Source organism: Lepidochelys olivacea (assembly GCF_965140295.1).
Source record: "Lepidochelys olivacea isolate rLepOli2 genome assembly, chromosome: 10".
In the NCBI taxonomy this organism is placed as follows: Eukaryota; Metazoa; Chordata; order Testudines; family Cheloniidae; genus Lepidochelys; species Lepidochelys olivacea.
The window spans coordinates 15,114,258-15,131,405 of NC_140420.1; positions in this window are offsets into that span (position 1 = coordinate 15,114,258).

A 17,148-nucleotide genomic window follows, 5' to 3' on the forward strand; every position below is an offset into this window, starting at 1 on the left:
GCTACAGGCTTTTACTGCAAGGTTACTGGTTCAAATCCAGACCACACTAAGACTACGTCCTCACTGCAGAGTTAACTTGAGGTAGCTGCACTCGTGTTAACTCCTCTCGGGGTAACCTACCTCAAGTGAGAGCAGCCCACTGCAAACTAAGACTCAGTCTGCACAGGGTAGTGGTGTTAGTAGCTGACAAAGTGTTCACCTGAGCTTTACCCTAAACCCCCTCTCAGGCTGGCCAGATCAAGTTACAAGCACCACCCCTCTTGAGGACAAGGTTTGTGTATGTGGACAGGACTCAAGTTCGGGGCAACACTTAAGTAGTAAGTCGAGTTAACTCTTCTGTGAAACAAACCCAGAGGGAATGTCTTCACTGCAGTTAACCTGGGCTCTTACCTGAGTTTTAGCCCAAACATCCTACGATCCACACAGAAAAACCTCTGACTGGGGTTTGGAGGTGCTTTAAGCCTTGGCTATCTTACGTGGTTGGGGGTATTGTTTAGAGCCTGGACTCCACTTTAATTTGGGCTGAAACCCACCTACTTTGCAGCAAGAATGCAGGCAAAATCACTGAAGCGCTGGTTGCCCTCCAATGCCCTTCCTCTGAAAGGACAGGCATGTTCTTTCACTGACATAATTAATGGGTGGGGGGGTGGGGGGAAATCGTAGAGCATCTCAGCACGAACAACCATGGGATATTCCCCCAGAGAGACACGGGCAGAAAGAGCGAGGACACATCCTTTCATAGGCAGTCAGCACTCCCCCCAAAAAGATTGCTCTTAATGTCAAGAGCTTTCAGTGTCCACCCCAGAAGGCTCAAAGACTAAAAACAAGAGTGATATATCTCCAGAATAAGAGCAACAGAGCGAGCAGAACTCTTAAGACTAGCAAGACTGTAGTGCCTTTCACCTGAGGATCTCAAATCATTTTACAGCATCAACACCCATGTTCGCTAACTAATGCCCCTATTTACAGATAGGGAAATCCGATGGGATTGACTCACTTACCACAAATCAAAGAGAAAATCTACTGATAGATCCAGAGATAGAATCCAGGAGTTCTGACTGTGGGTCCTTTGCTTGAACCACTTGAAGACAGACAATTCTCTCTCCACTCCTGCTTGAGCTGAGAAAATGAAACAATATAACATTCATTATACAAGCTATTTTAAAAGTAATACACCCACACAATTTACACCATTTTAATGCAGCATCCATCATTTTCAACCCCGTCTTTATGTGATAATTGCAGTGCTTATTAAAGAAAGCAGGGGGAAGTTATTATTATATACACCGACAGAGGCTTACCACATTCATGACACAGCCAGTCCTCAATTAAAAGCTCTATGCAACTGTGTATTGCTGCATATGATGCTTAAGCACATGTCTGACCCACTCTAAAGTGGCTTTTTGAACTGCTACAGAACTCTTGCTGAATAAGCGGATTTCATTCTTTAATGGCAACATCTCACAAATAACACTGGAAAATGGATGGAGGCAATAATTAATGTGTTAGCATCAAGAGAAATGAAGAGCCTGCAAAGGTCTCTGTCCTTTCCAGATAACAGACTGAGAGACCTTCCTTAATATAACTTGTGAAGAATGGCTTATTGTGGCTGGAATGAGGGTTAGCCATGACTGATTGATCAAGGCGGAATTCTGACAACAGCTTAGTGACTCTGGATAAAACTTATATCTTTTAAACCATTTTAAAAAAAGAACATCAGCCAGTGAGTGAGGCCTGGCCATTAAAGCTTGGAGCTCACCAATTCTAAAAGCCACAGCAAATTTCACCTCTAAAAACAAAACAAACAAACAAACAAACAAATCCACATCACATTTAAGAACACAAAAATTAGATGGGTGGAAAAAAGAGGCTCTGACATCTGATTTCCTAATGCTGGATGAAACAGAGGTATCCCGCTGACATGGATTAAGAAGCAAGTTATGTATTTGCACAAAGTGCTAAAGATGTTCACGTTGTTGAACACGACAAGAAATAGAGTCTCTGCCCAGAGGCACTTATAAAGCCAAATGACTACATTGCAGGAATACAGGACGGGACACGTATACTAGTGATCACTTCTAACTTGGATATGCAGCAGCAGAGCAGCTGTTTGACAGGGCCCGGCAACACAGCACAGCTCTTAACAACAAGAATTGAAGACAATACCAAATGAAACAGTAGAATTTAGCAAGGAAGAATGTAATGATGCAACTGGAGTTTAACCATGACCACAACTTTTACAAACAGTATGATGCGCTCTTCCAGGGCTATACAAGGTCAGGAGAAAATTTTATATCTAATTCAAAAAATGGAATTTCCAGCAGCACACTTCACGCAACTGAGAGATGTGATTGCAGTACATGTAGACGTACCCCACCTAGCTTTGATCAGGCTTGCCCACTAAAAGTAGTGGTGAAGCCACAGCCTGAGTACAAGATCCTGGGTATGTATTCAGGAGGGTAGCCCATGCTGCCCTGGCTTCACTGACTATTTTTAGGAAGCTAGTTTGATCAAAACTAGATTGGTGGCACCTACACATGCTGCAATCACACCTCCCAACTGCAGTGTAGATGTACCCTCAGAGGGAAGAGTGACACCTACTGAATAACCAATGTTACTCTCGGCAGCACCCAAATTTCCCTTGGTGGACTTCCGAATTTCCTTTGGTGGACTTCCAAGCCAACATCTTAAAAGTGCATAGTTTATGAGAGCTGCTCTAATCAGAACCCAAGATCTTATGTCTGAAGAAATATGTTAGAATGTATATGTAGATGTTGCTCCCCAAGGCATAACTGGAAGTAGACATATATTAAAGATTTCTTTAGTCCCCTCTGGTTGATCATGTTTGGAACAAAGATACAGAAGTGAAGGAAGAATGCAATGCAGTTGGTATGCTGGCAAGATTTATCCCCCCATCATTTCTTAAAATCTCCAGATAAATGCTACACTGATTTACAGTGAATGAAATGCCTAGTTTTTGGGATTTCACCTTATTTTCAAAGTACTCTCACAGGGCCAGCTACCATTTTACCCTGGCTGTTTGCTGAAAATCTTGCACATGTATATGGCACACTGAGTGAATAATAATCAATCACATGTAGCATGGCTTTACGAGTGCTCTTTCAAAATGCACCCTTATTGACCTAATTTAAATACCATTTGTGAAAGTGTAAGTAACATTTTTCATACTGGGATTTTGCTGTCTGAATAGGTTCCTACACCATAAAAGAACCTTTTAAGCATCACATTTGAAACAGGTCACAGTTCTAAAAGAAACTGTATTCCACTGCCATTACAAAACAGAGCTTTTCTTGTCTGCTGCTGAGATGCTTTGAGTCTTCTTCCAATAATAACTAATCTCTTTCTCTTTGTATCTGACAATTCACAGACAGCCCAATTACAGGGGAGGAAAACAACATAATAGGTTTGGAGGGTGGATAGAAACAACCAACTAATGGCAAATGATTTCATTTTGGAGTATAATTTACTTAAGCAAATTAACTCTGATCATCTACTTTCAAAGTAGGTTAGAGTAATAAATGGCTTAATTGCAGCTCAAATTGTGTAAAGACACAAGCAAAACACTGTATCACGTGCATCATTTTATTTTATTGATCTCTATATAGTGTGACAGGGTCAGGCCAGATGGCTATAGGAGAGTAATAGAAGGCAGATATATTAGCCCCAAGCTAAGTAGATCCCTTTTCCCTGGGTAAGGTAACAGGGAAGGTTCCAGAACAATCAGGAACCTTCTGGAGACAATTAAGACAGACAGGCTGATTGGCTGCAGGTGTTCCAATCAAGAAGCTGCTAGAATCAATTAAGGCAGGCTAATCAGGGCAGGCTAATCAGGAGCTAACTTCAGTTTGTGGTGTGCACGTGAGGAGCTGGGAGCAAGAGGCACTAGGAGCTGAAAGTAAGAACGCGGACTGTTGGAGGACTGAGGTGGACGAGCATTATCAGCCACCAAGAGGAAGGAAGGTGGTGAGGATATAGAAGGTGTTGGGAGGAGGCCATGGGGAAGTAGCCCAGGGAGTTGTAGCTGTCGCACCGCTGTTCCAGGAGGCACCCTGGGCTGGAACCCGGAGTAGAGGGCGGGCCCGGGTTCCCTCCAAATCCTCCCAATTCCTGGTCAGACACAGGAGGAGTCAACCTGGACTGTGGGTTCAGAAAAACAGCCAAGCTGAGGGCTGCCGTGAAGCTCCAAGGTGAGCTAATCCGCCAATAAGCGCAAGACCCACCAAGGTAGAGGAGGAACTTTGTCACAATAGATATAGACAGATATAATGATGCAGGTGTGATTTATCAGAGAAGAAACTTTAAAGGCAGTAACATGCCTTCAGAGATTATCTACAGTTGATGTATTTGACTTCTAAGTATCTGCTCAGCAGCATGAGCATTGCTTATAGATATCTCAAGCATAGCTACACAGATAACCTCTAACTACAATCATGGAAAATGAGATGCACTGATAATAGACAATCATGTAACTTGTTCTTAATGATAATCAGGAACTTCATTTATTGTACAATGCCATACATAAAGTTACCTGCTAAGACAATTACTGATCACACAAGATAGAAAAAGACTTCCGGCTTAAGAATCTCTCCCTCAGGAACAGTCATTTATAAAATGAACATCAATTGTGACAGAATTTTTTTAATTTACTGCTTTGGGGCCAGCACTAGTGAAAATGGTATACACAGTGGTGAGCTGGAGCCGGTTCGCTACAACCGGTTGTTAAATTTAGAAGTCCTTTTGGAACCGGTTGTTCCATGAGGTCCAACCAGTTCTGAAAGGGATTCTAAATTTAACCGGCCAAAAGTGGCACCTTAGGCACCACCTCCACGGGTGCTTCAGCCCTGGAGCACCCAAGGGGAAAATTTGGTGGGTGCAGAGCACCCACCGGCAGCTCCCCGCCCCACCCCCAGCTCACCTCCGCCACCCTTGGCCTGAGTATGAAGCCGCCGCCTGCTTCTCTTCCCCCTCCCCCCGCCCCCGGCTTCCCGCCGAACAGCTGATTCGAGTAGGAAGCCAGGGCAGGCTGAGAAGCAGGCCACAGCTTCCCGCTCAGGCCCAGGGATGCGCAGGTGAGCTGGGATGGGGGGCCGCGAGGAGGGGGGGAGGGGGGCGCGGAGAAGCAGAGTGGGGCGGTGCTTTCAGGGGAGGAGGCGGAGCGGAGGTGATCTGGGGCCAGGCGCAGGGTGGGGAGCTGCCAGTGGGTGCTCTGCACCCACCAATTTTCCCCGTGGGTGCTCCAGCCCCAGAGCACCCAGGGAGTCAGCACCTAAGGCGCCACTTTTGATGTGACCAGTGGGGGAGCGGTCGCTCCCCCCCAGCTACGCTCCCCCGCCCCTAGGAACCAGAGGGACCTGCTGGATGCTTCCTGGGAGCTGCCCCAGGTAAGCACCTCTGGGACTCCCCACCTCACCCCCCGGCAGGTACCTCTGGCTCTTAGGGGTGGGGTGGGCACCCACTATGATGGCCTACAAGACCCACCTCCCAGTTCTGGGGGCAGTCAGGGGACAGGGGAAGCAGATGGATGGGGCAGGGGTCAGGGGGGGCATCAAGGAACACTGGGGGGTTGGATGGGGCAGGAGTCCCGGGGGGACAGGGGTGGGCAACGACCCCCTCATGGGGTGAGGAGGGAACCCGTTAAGATTTTGGCAGCTCATGACTGGGTATACACCACTCACAATGGTGGAAACTCATGTTACAAAAGCATGAAAAAAAAATCTAAGCACTTAATCTGCTCACATTCTGACTCCCAGGAATATCTCTGAAATGCCTCTCCCTTTTCCCCACCCCAAAAAATATTTCCTTTCAGGAGCATAAATAATCTGTGTATACGTACGTCATGGTGCCTGGAGTAGCTCACAGCTAGGAGTGCCCAACTCAAGTCAGACTGTCAGAAAAAGGGCAGACATCCCAACCTGGTGGTATATTCTACAATTAGATTTCATCAAACCAGTAACAAAAGTGCATTCCTGAATAACTGCAGTAGCCTTACCAGGGAATCACGTTCACCCTTAGGCTCCCCAGCTTCTCTTTGCCATCCGGACAAACTGGACTTTTTGATGGAAGGTTATTAAAACCAGAATTCATCACACATTAGGATACTTCCAGCCCCAAAAGGCCTGTCACTTTCCCTAGGTCAAAATATATTCCAGATTTCACCAAATACAATGCTGTAGCCAATCATTTAGTAAACTAAACCTAAAGATTTATCAATTAAGAAAAAATAATGAGAGTTACAGCAAGGTTAAAAGCAGACAAAATACATTACAGGTGAATTAGAGTATGTAGTCCAAAATGATCACAAGGATGTCCACTCTGCTAGTTTTCTAGGAGTCTCTCTAGGTTGCCTAAATAGTTTTGGGGACCTCAGTCCTTTTGTTCAAAACTTCCCCTCTTAGAATTCACCAGTCCAGAGATGGGGTAGGAAAGAGATAGTCAGGGGCCTTTGGTCTCCTTTTTTATATCTTGACCCTTTTTTGCTGGAAGAATTCTTGCTGTGTCATGGGGTCAAGCAATTCCATGGCATATATCATAAATATAAAGGGAAGGGTAAACACCTTTAAAATCCCTCCTGGCCAGAGGAAAAAAACCCTTTCACCTATAAAGGGTTAAGAAGCTAGGATAACCTCGCTGGCACCTGACCAAAATGACCAATGAGGAGACAAGATACTTTCAAAGCTGGAGTGGGGGGAGAAACAAAGGTTCTTTCTGTCTGTGTGATGCTTTGACTGGGAACAGAAAAGGAATGGAGTCTTAGAACTTAGTAAGTAATCTAGCTAGATATGCGTTAGATTCTGTTTTGTTTAAATGGCTGATAAAATAAGCTGTGCTGAATGGAATGTATATTCCTGTTTTTGTGTCTTTTTTGTAACTTAAGGTTTTGCCTAGAGGGGTTCTCTATGTTTTGAATCTGATTACCCTGTAAGGTATTTACCATCCTGATTGTACAGAGGTGATACTTTTATTTTTTTCTTCAATTAAAATTCTTCTTCTAAGAACCTGATTGCTTTTTCATTGTTCTTAAGATCCAAGGGTTTGGGTCTGTGTTCACCTATGCAAACTGGTGAGGATTTTTATCAAGTCTTCCCCAGGAAAGGGGGTGTAGGGTTTGGGGAGGATTTTGGGGGGAAAGAAGTTTCCAAGCGGGCTCTTTCCCTGTTATATATTTGTTAGACGCTTGATGGTGGCAACAATAAAGTCTAAGGGCAAAAGGTAAAATAGTTTGTACTTTGGGGAAGTTTTAACCTAAGCTGGTAAAAATAAGCTTAGGGGGTTTTCATGCAGGTCCCACATCTGTACCCTAGAGTTCAGAGTGGGGAAGGAACCTTGACAGCATACATGCTTCACCATCAGTTCTTCATATGAATTGCAAATTCTAGTTCACACCTTTTATGCACGTGTCCTTTGCAGTGTCTTCGCAGATGACATGGAGAGGCCCTTGTTCACAGCTCCTTTGTTATTTCTGAGACGCTAACCTGTGGGTGTTTCTCAGTCTCACAACATGTTGACATTACAAACATATAGCAAAATTTCATAACTCCACCCACAATGGCGTTACACACATTATAACAATATAATAATACTCAGCAGATTGCAACTGTTCAAATGATACCTTGCAAGGCATACTTTGTACAAGGTTTACCACGATTTTGCAACAGCGGTGACCATACTGGTGTAGACAGGTCACCTTCCTCTCCAGACAGCACCACAACATACCGTAGCTGTGTCACAGGCTGTATGAAAATATAAAAAGGCACCTGGGTCCTCTCCTGGAACGTCCTTCTAAGGTTCCTGTAGTAAGATGCCTGTATGGAAGTTCAGTCATGGCCCTTGGGAGAGTCAGAATCAGGCCAGACAGCTTCCCCCTTTTATCGCAAGTTTGCCGGTATGTGCCTGTAGAAATGTTTTACCTCCACTTTCCTGTCATTCATTCTGTTTTATTCTGAATGAAATATAGGTTATCTGATTAGTTCCTTTCTAGGAATGATCTCTCCCTGAGGCAGATACATTGAGACAAACAAATGAGTAAGAAAAAGATGTTTTCCTGAATTGGTCATATCTATTAAGATACATTTTTATTGCTCTGCTCATATGTAGCATATACCATATTCTCTTTCAGATGCTGAAGTCCTGGGTAAAAGGAAGCAATTTCCTGTTAGGTATTCATAACTAATCTTAGTTATGAATGACTGGAGTATGACGGAAATCATAGAAAATACAGGAAGGCTTGGGTTTTATAAGAAGAGAAATTTCACTTGCTGGCATGATTTTGACAAAGCAGCATCTTCATCAAAATGATACTTTCTATTTTATAAAGGTTCTTATACCAGGCTCATCTCAGTAGTACCTGAGCACCTCCCACTAGTGCATTAAGCAACATGACTAGCATCTGTCACACGTTTCTTCTCTCATCTCCCTAGGACAAGAAGCATATGCAGTGTCTTGTTCTGACAGGGATTTTTTAAAAAAAAATATACATGTTGCTATGTGTTTGTGTTAGAGAAGGCAAAGAAATGAGCCTGGCACTTGGAGCAGAAGGTGATAAGATTTGTGATGCTCTTTATTTCATTCCCCAGTCTTGGGCCAGCTCCCTGAGAAAGTTCTTTCTCCTGCACCAATTGTAGCAACTTGCAATTATTGTAGAGTTTTCCATTGTGCCAGAGCAGCAAAGTTCTTAACCATGGTCTTTACTGTGGTCTTCAGGTGGTCTTTTAGATATCCTGGGCCCAGGCCCTGGACCATCTTGACAATAAGGACCGAGACCTTGAACTTGGTTTGATATTCTATGGGAAGTCAATGTACAGAGTGGAGGACAGGTGTGATGTGCACACAGGAGCGTGGATTGCTGAAGAGATGTACTGCAGCATTGTGTACTAGCTAGAGTTCCCTAAGAGGTGAAGGCTTCATGCCCATGCACATTACATTGCTGTGCTCCAGCTGAGAGATGACAAAACCATGGATAACTAAAGCTAGGTTTCCAGGATAGGAAGATACCAAAGATAAGAGATGTTACTCATGGATACTGCTATGTGGGACTTAGCAGTAGTGAGGAATGCAAAAGTACTCCTTGACTCTAACTGTCCATTTGTGGGTATGTACCTTCAACCAAAAGAAAACTGCATCGTGGCTGTGACCTCTTCAGAATGCTTCCCTCTGCCCACCAGCATTACATTAAACTTGCTCAGGTTTGCTGTTAGCCAGCTGTTCTTCATCCATGAGATGATCTCTTCCAAGCATTGGGCCATCTTGGTGGTAGTGGTGTGGTTGCCTGCAGTGAAGAAGAGCTAGAGTTATCATCTGCATATTGCTGGCACTTGAGTCCGTGTTGCCTGACCCTAGTGGATGTACATGTACATAGCGAGGAGAAACAGAGAGAATGGATCCTTGTGGAACTTCAGAAGTGAGGGGGCCCATAGGGAATTGTGCGTCATCAGTTCAATTGGACAGGTCACAAGAGTCCGTAAACACTATGGGCAGCTAAACCTAACCTGATTTGGATAGATAAGGTGGTCTTAGTAAACCAAGATGCAAATGGTAGGAGGTACAGACCAAGGCCACTTTGGAAGGAAATTAAAACTGAATGCCTAGTTTCCTAGAGTTCATATTTCTATCTTAACCCCACCCCAGTAAGAAACTCTTACATAGGCTGAGCATGCAGAAGCCTTACAAAATACTAGAATAGTCTCCATCTTGTTTTGGACTTGCTGCTCAATATTCAAGATGCCAGGTTCAAGCAGTTTAGATTGGGATGAAGGAATACACACTCAGACAAACTCTCCTGCCTGCTCAGAAGATGGAGTAGAGACACGAGCAACAGTTCTGCTACGTCTGAAAACCATGGCCTTCTTGGCTAATTTAGTGTGACATAGATTCCCCCTTTTAAAATCTGCTGATGCACTCGTCCTAGTAGCAGAGGAGAAACACACACAGAAGCCGATTTAGCCTTCTCTGATCCAAAAGCAACTGTTCCTTATTATCTTTGATCAGCTTCCCTAGTGAATAGCAGCCTTGCCCTTATTTTGACTGGATAGCAACAGGTTTACCTAGGTGGCTGCTGCACCTGTCTATGAACTACCATCCTCCTCCAGATGCCACCCAGGGTGCTGCTGAGCCGGAGAATCAAAACACAATCGGGTGACCGGGAGAACGTGGAACCTGCGAGACTCCCAGGACCACATCCTCCACCAGTATTTGAAACCCCTAGCACAGGGCCCCGCCTTTGCATCCAGGAGGAGAATGATCAGCCTGCAGGAGTCGCTGAACCCCACTAAGTGCTTGCCTTCCAAAACCCCATGCAGGAGATCTCCCCAAGAACAATTTTCCCCTGCTGTTCCCCCACTGGTAGGGAAGGGTCAAGGATATGGCTACAAAGATATTAACATTTGGCAATTATTCAGATTCAGACCTGTTATGTTTTAAATTTCTTTTTAAACATTTTTATTACATATTTCCTATAGTACTTTTAATAAATGTTATAGCTTCCTTGCCTTGTGCATGGACCCCCTTTGCTAAGCATGAGGGACACAAGATGTTTTCAGGTTTGGGATTGGGTGATTCACAGCACAAGAAATGGAATGTTGTAACCGTGTGGTGCCGTCATTTCTGTCTGTTCCCTTCCTTCCCCCAGCCTCAGAAATATCTGAAGTCCCAAGAATACATGGGAGGGATGGGGAAAGTTAGTGCTTTGTGCATACAGAAAGCAGTCCTAGTTCTCAATGCAGCAGAAAGCTACTGCACAGAAAATAGGTAGATAAATGTTGTTACAGCTAAGTTCACATGCAGAAAATCGGAACACAACTCAAGTAAGTAAGTAAGTAATTCAAGTAATGAAAGAGGCATTGGCCAGTAATTCAATGGTCTCTCTCCCACCCATGCCCCCAAACCCTGCCCGGTTTCAATCTTAGAAGCAATTACTGCTCCATAACAGCTGCTAAGTACAGTTAGCACTGCAGGCAAGGAATAGTTTGAGAAAAGAATTTGCGCACCCCCTTTCCCCCAAGCAAATATTATCAGGGCATTAAGACTGAGGAGTGCTCCCAATAACACAGGTTTGTAAACAGCTGTGACTAGAGAAGACAAAAGCATTGCACAATGATTGCATTACAACTCAACTGCCACCCTCCACCGCACAAACCGACCGCTAAGGTTTTAACCCAGTGGAGGTGCCCTGTTATAAAGGTCTTTAATGTGAGAATTTTCACTGGAATGAATGGCTAATGATCTTCATCTACAGGGAAAAAAAACCATGAGTATGTGATTTTCCAGCAGCTGTACGGGCTGTGAAGGTGTCCCACAGCACAGGCAGATAAATGACATCCCTGCTTTTCCACACTCGCTGTAAACCAGGAACTGTGAACCGGGTGGGAGCTGGCTGACTGTGCAAAATTTGTCAACCAGACATGTCTTGAGCCCACTTGGGACAGACGCTCTCCCCATTACTCACACAAATGGGAAGGAGCTCATAACAGGCAACGATTATACAATGTCAGCCACACTGGCATCTAGATGGGTGCACAGGGAGTGCCAATGAGGTTTCAGTCGACCGAACACTCACTCCACGATCATTCTGCAGCTAGTGAGCTTGTAACTAAATTCCCTTTTTCCAGAGTCATTGACATTGGGGTATAGTTTCATGAACCAACTTGGGAGTAGGTATGTGGGGTCTCAAAATAACGGATATCACAGACAGATCATACAGAACATTATCATTTCTGGGGAATAAAATCTTTACTTTCCTCTTCAAGTACAATCCTGATCTCCTCAGCACCCTGACATTATGAACCTTTCCAATTTGTTTCCCACATTGGTATTCATGAATCTGCCTCTGTGGTCCACTGAGGCTAGCCGAACAAGTGAACAGTAAGTAACCTTTTGGTTCACACACTCACTTGCCCCTTGTAGTGGGATACGATGGCCCCTGTACAGCCTGGAAACCCCCTCCTCTCAAGTCTGGAACTTTTCTTATAGATAGTTAACTGCCTTGCACAGCTGCACAATCAGTGCCTCCAAGTGGACTTTCCAACCCCAAAGTGGTTTGCTATGGACCTATAGCTATCTGGGGTGCCAGCTTCCAAACAGCAATAGTCACTCACTTCTGGACCAATATGGCTGGTCTGAATTGAGTGCTCTGGCACTGGAGGTTTGGAGCAAGCTCTTCACACAGCTCCATGAAGGTCTGTTTCCGCATTCAGCAGCTCTGCAGCCACTGTTGCTCATTCCAGAGTTCCAGAAAGATGCATTCCCACCATACCGTGCTGGTTCTCCTGCACCAGAAGTGACGGTCCATCCATGGCAATACTGGCATTCATCACATGTACCATGTGAGTTGAATGAACTGCCATTCACCCTCAAGGTCAGCCATCTTCAATATGTCAGAAAGTTCTACCCAAATTCCATCCAGCATCTCACCAATCACCTAATCCATTTGTCCCACAATACCGAGCTGGAGTAGAACCATATTGTCATCCCATTGCTTCTATGTCTTCCACCCAGTTTGGCAGCAAATAACAGTGAGGAGAGATGTGATCAGGGACTGCATAGCCAAATACATGAAAGTGGTGGGGTCAGTACCAACAACACACAGTAAAGCGGTTCCTAGAGCATCTCCTTCTCTGCACAGAACTCTGAGATACTGCCCCTAAAACGGTACGCTAACGTTGAGTAACAGAGGCAGCATGGACGCAGGTATACACATTTACACAGCACCATACAGGGAGTCCTCGGACTTCTGACACAATTTGTTCCTCAGAATTGCATTGAAATGTTGAAAGGCAAGTGGAAACCACTTTTCCCATAGGAATCAATGGTATGAAGGGGGGTTTGGTTCCTGAACCAAGGCTTGATACACTATTTTCACCCTAATAACCCAGATTTCTGTACTAAATTACAGGTTTCAGAGTAGCAGCCGTGTTAGTCTGTATCCGCAAAAAGAAAAGGAGGACTTGTGGCACCTTAGAGACTAACAAATTTATTTGAGCATAAGCTTTCGTGAACTACAGCTCACTTCATCGGATGCATTCAGTGGAAAATACAGTGGGGAGATTTATATACACAGAGAACATGAAATAATAGCCATACACACTGTATGTTACCATACACACTGTAACAAGAGTGATCAGGTAAGGTGAGCTATTACCAGCAGGAGAGCGGGCGGGGGGAACCTTTTGTAGTGATAATCAAGGTGGGCCATTTCCAGCAGTTGACAAGAACGTCTGAGGAACAGCGAGGGGGGGGGGGGGAATAAACTTGGGGAAATAGTTGTACTTGGTGTAATGACCCATCCACTCCCAGTCTTTATTCAAGCCTAAGTTAATTGTGGCTGATGTGATTAGGCCCTATGATGGTGTCCCCTGAATAGATATGTGGACATATCTATTCAGGGGACACCATCATAGGGCCTAATCACATCAGCCACACTATCAGAGGCTTGTTCACCTGCACATCTACAGATGTGATATGTGCCATCATGTGCCAGCAATGCCCCTCTGCCATGTACATTGGCCAAACTGGAAAGTCTCTAAGTAAAAGAATAAATGGACACAAATCAAACATCAAGAATTATAACATTCAAAAACCAGTCAGAGAACACTTCAATCTCTTTGGTCACTCGATTACAGACCTAAAAGTGGCAATTCTTCAACAAAAAAACTTCAAAAAACAGACTCCAGCGAGAGACTGCTGAATTGGAATTAATTTGCAAACTGGATACAATTAACTTAGGCTTGAATAAAGACTGGGAGTGGATGGGTCATTACACAAAGTACAACTATTTCCCCAAGTTTATTCCCCCCCGCCCCGCTGTTCCTCAGACGTTCTTGTCAACTGCTGAAAATGGCCCACCTTGATTATCACGACAAAAGGTTTCTCCCCCCCGACCCAGCCCCCGCTCTCCTGCTGGTAATAGCTCACCTTACCTGATCGCTCTCCTTACAGTGTGTATGGTAACACCCATTGTTTCATGTTCTCTGTTTATATACTGCATTTTCCACTGAATGCATCCTATGAAGTGAGCTGTAGCTCACGAAAGCTTATGCGCAAATAAATTTGTTCACCTCTAAGGTGCCACAAGTCCTCCTTTTCTTTGTACTAAGTGAGTTATAGATGACTAATGTTGCAACATCAACGTATTTACTGTACACTGTATTTTGTAAACAGCATTCAAATAAACATATAAACTCACATATGCTGCTCTGAATGCCTGCAACACAGGCTCAGAAAGCCAGGGAGAACAGCACGCATGCTGAACCTCAGCCAATCACTGTGCCAGCTTTCTGATTGGCTCCCAGCCCCGGGCTCAGCCAATCAAAAGCAAGCAGCAACCCTACCCGGCAACAAGCTATCCTACTGCCTCGAAGCCAATCAGAAGCGACCCCTTCCAGCTCCATACCACTATAACACAACCAGGAAGTGACTTCAAGCAAGTGTCGTAAGGGCGAAACAAGCATTGTAGGGGCGAAATGAGCAGTCAATCGAAAAGTGTCGTAAGTGGCGTCCGACATAATTTGGGTGTCATAAGTCCGAGGACTCCCTGTACTTGTGTCCAGCACAGGATATGTGGACACTTGGTGTGGGTATGGAGAGCATGCATAAGCAGGTATACGGTCCAGAACCTGAGAATGTTCACCAGTGTAGATATAGCCTAAGAGATTTGGGATCTTCCTCTTGGGAAGAACAGTCCAGAAGATGCTGGATTCCTTGCACATTTACTCAATTAAAGACTTGGTGATTTTCTCCTTTGAGGTGGATTGGACAAGGAGATTCATGGAGTATTTTGGACTTGAGTCTGAAATCTTTGGTGAGGCTAGGACTCAGCAAGCCAGACCAACAGCTGAAGAGGGCCAACTTACCCCCTGCAGAAGTGTCAATGGAGAAGTGTCTGGAGATGCAGAGGCCCCAACAAGGCATCTGAATTCTAACACCCTCCCCTTGGCTGAGTAAGGATCTGTGGGCTCAGAGTAACTCAGAGTAAGAATAACTGACACTTTCTGCTGCTGCTGCTGCTGAAAGTGTCTCCGCACACAGATGAAGAAGCTCTTCTGCTTCAGCTTGCTCCATTTGACACACTTTGCCATGACAATCAGGGAGGGGAGGAACAAAAGAAAGAAGAGGATTTCAGTGGGTGCTCCCATTCATGGAATTAAGTCTCTGAAATTTGGAGCCCTTCGGCAAAAGGAAGAGTGAGGAAAGATAATTTTGCTTGCTACTGCCCCTAAAATCAACTGTAAAAGCCAGGATTGCAACACATGAGGAAGGCGTGCACAAACATCAGAGCCAGGGGTTGCATTTGAACACAAGTTCCCCAAATATGCAGCATCGGAATGAGTACTGCAGTGCACCAGGATGGCATCATTATGACTTTTCAGGAAAACTGACTAGAAATTAGTCTGAGAACTGTAAATCCCCTGCCACAAGTCATCTTCAGCTATAATCTTGACCTCTGAAACAATCACTCAAAAGTTAATTTTATAGTTAACATGAAATGGTTCAAGTCTCATTTAAAACCATATTTTGGGAGACAGATGGCTAACAAATTAGTTGATCCCCAAGCTGGCAAGGACTATCTACATACTTACAAGGTGTTTTTTTCCCATGAATACATTTACTATTTGCAAGTCCAATACACAGCTCAACAATTTCAGGAGTAAATAAGAGGAAGTTACTTACCTGTAACTGGAGGTTCTTCGAGATGTATGGTTGCTATCTGTATTCCACTGAGGGTTATGTGCATGCAGTCAGAGTTGGAGCTTTTCAAAGTAGTATCGCTCGACGGTCTGCGCATGTACCCTTGTATTGCCTTGTGGTTTGGCTGGAGGCAATAAAGGGTGGGGCGGACCGACTGTGTCTGAAGTTCCTTCTCTACCACAAACTTACAGAGCCATCAGCAGAGGGGAAGGAGGGTGAGATTGGAATACAGATAGGGACTACACATCTCAAAGAACATCCAGTTACAGGTAAGTAACCTCCTCTTCTTCTTTGAATGATGGTCCCTATTGTATTCCACTGAGGGTGACTGACAAGCAGTACCTAGATAGGAGGAGGGTGTGAGGACGATGGCGGAACCATAGAACAAAACACCGCTGCACCAAATGAGATGTCCATCGCAGAGTCATGTACCAGAGCTTAGTGAGGGGAAAAGGTGTGCACCAAACTCCATGTGGCTGCATTACATATGTCCACAATGGGCATGTCGTTGAGCATGGCTGTGGTTGATGCTTTCGCTCTCGTGGAATGGATTCATATCCCATCTGGTGGGGAGTGCCCTGACAAGTGATGGCAGTTCACAATGCACCCTAAGATCCACTTAGAGATTATCTGGGTGGAAATGGCCTGTCCTTTAATTCTCTCGGCTTTGTGGACAAATAGCCTGGGAGACTTCTGGAAGGCTTTGTCCTTTACAGGTAAAAAACCAGGGCCCTACGCACATTGAAGGAATGATGCCACCATTCCTTGTCTGAGGCATGTGATTTTGGAAAGAAGGTACAGATGCTTGGGTTGGCTGAGGTGGAATTGGGAGACCACATTTGGCAGAAACATGGGATGCAGTTTCAAAGAGACCTTATCCTTATGGAATGTGGTGAAAGGGGGGTTGCCATCATGACTCCCAGCTCACCAACCCTCCTCACTGAGATAATGGCAACAAGGAAAGCGACCTTCATGGAGAGGTGAGAGAGAGGACAGGAGGCCAGCAATTCAAAGGGAAAGTTCATTAAAGAGGTAAGGCCTAGATTAAGATCCCATTGGGGAGTGATAGGCTGAATGGGCAGATATTTACAGCTTTCAGAATCGGGTGGTCAAGGGGTGGGTAAAAATCAAATGCCCTTCCACTGTAGAACTGAAATCACTAATTGCAGCTGCACGCAGTCTGACGGAGCTGAGAGTGAGTTTCGAGGTTTTCAGATAGAGGAAATAATCTAAGAGCATGGGGATGCCCACAGCTTCAGAGGCAAGACCTTGCTGTTGGGCCCAGGAGGTGAAGCGTGCCCATTTAGCCTGACAGAATCACAATGTGGAGTCCTTTTGGCTACTGGAGAGGACATCTTGCACTGCCAATGAGCATTCTCATACTAATGGAGGTATCCATCCAAACCATGCATCAGGAGTAGTCATCCAGATCCATGGATGCTAAGTCTG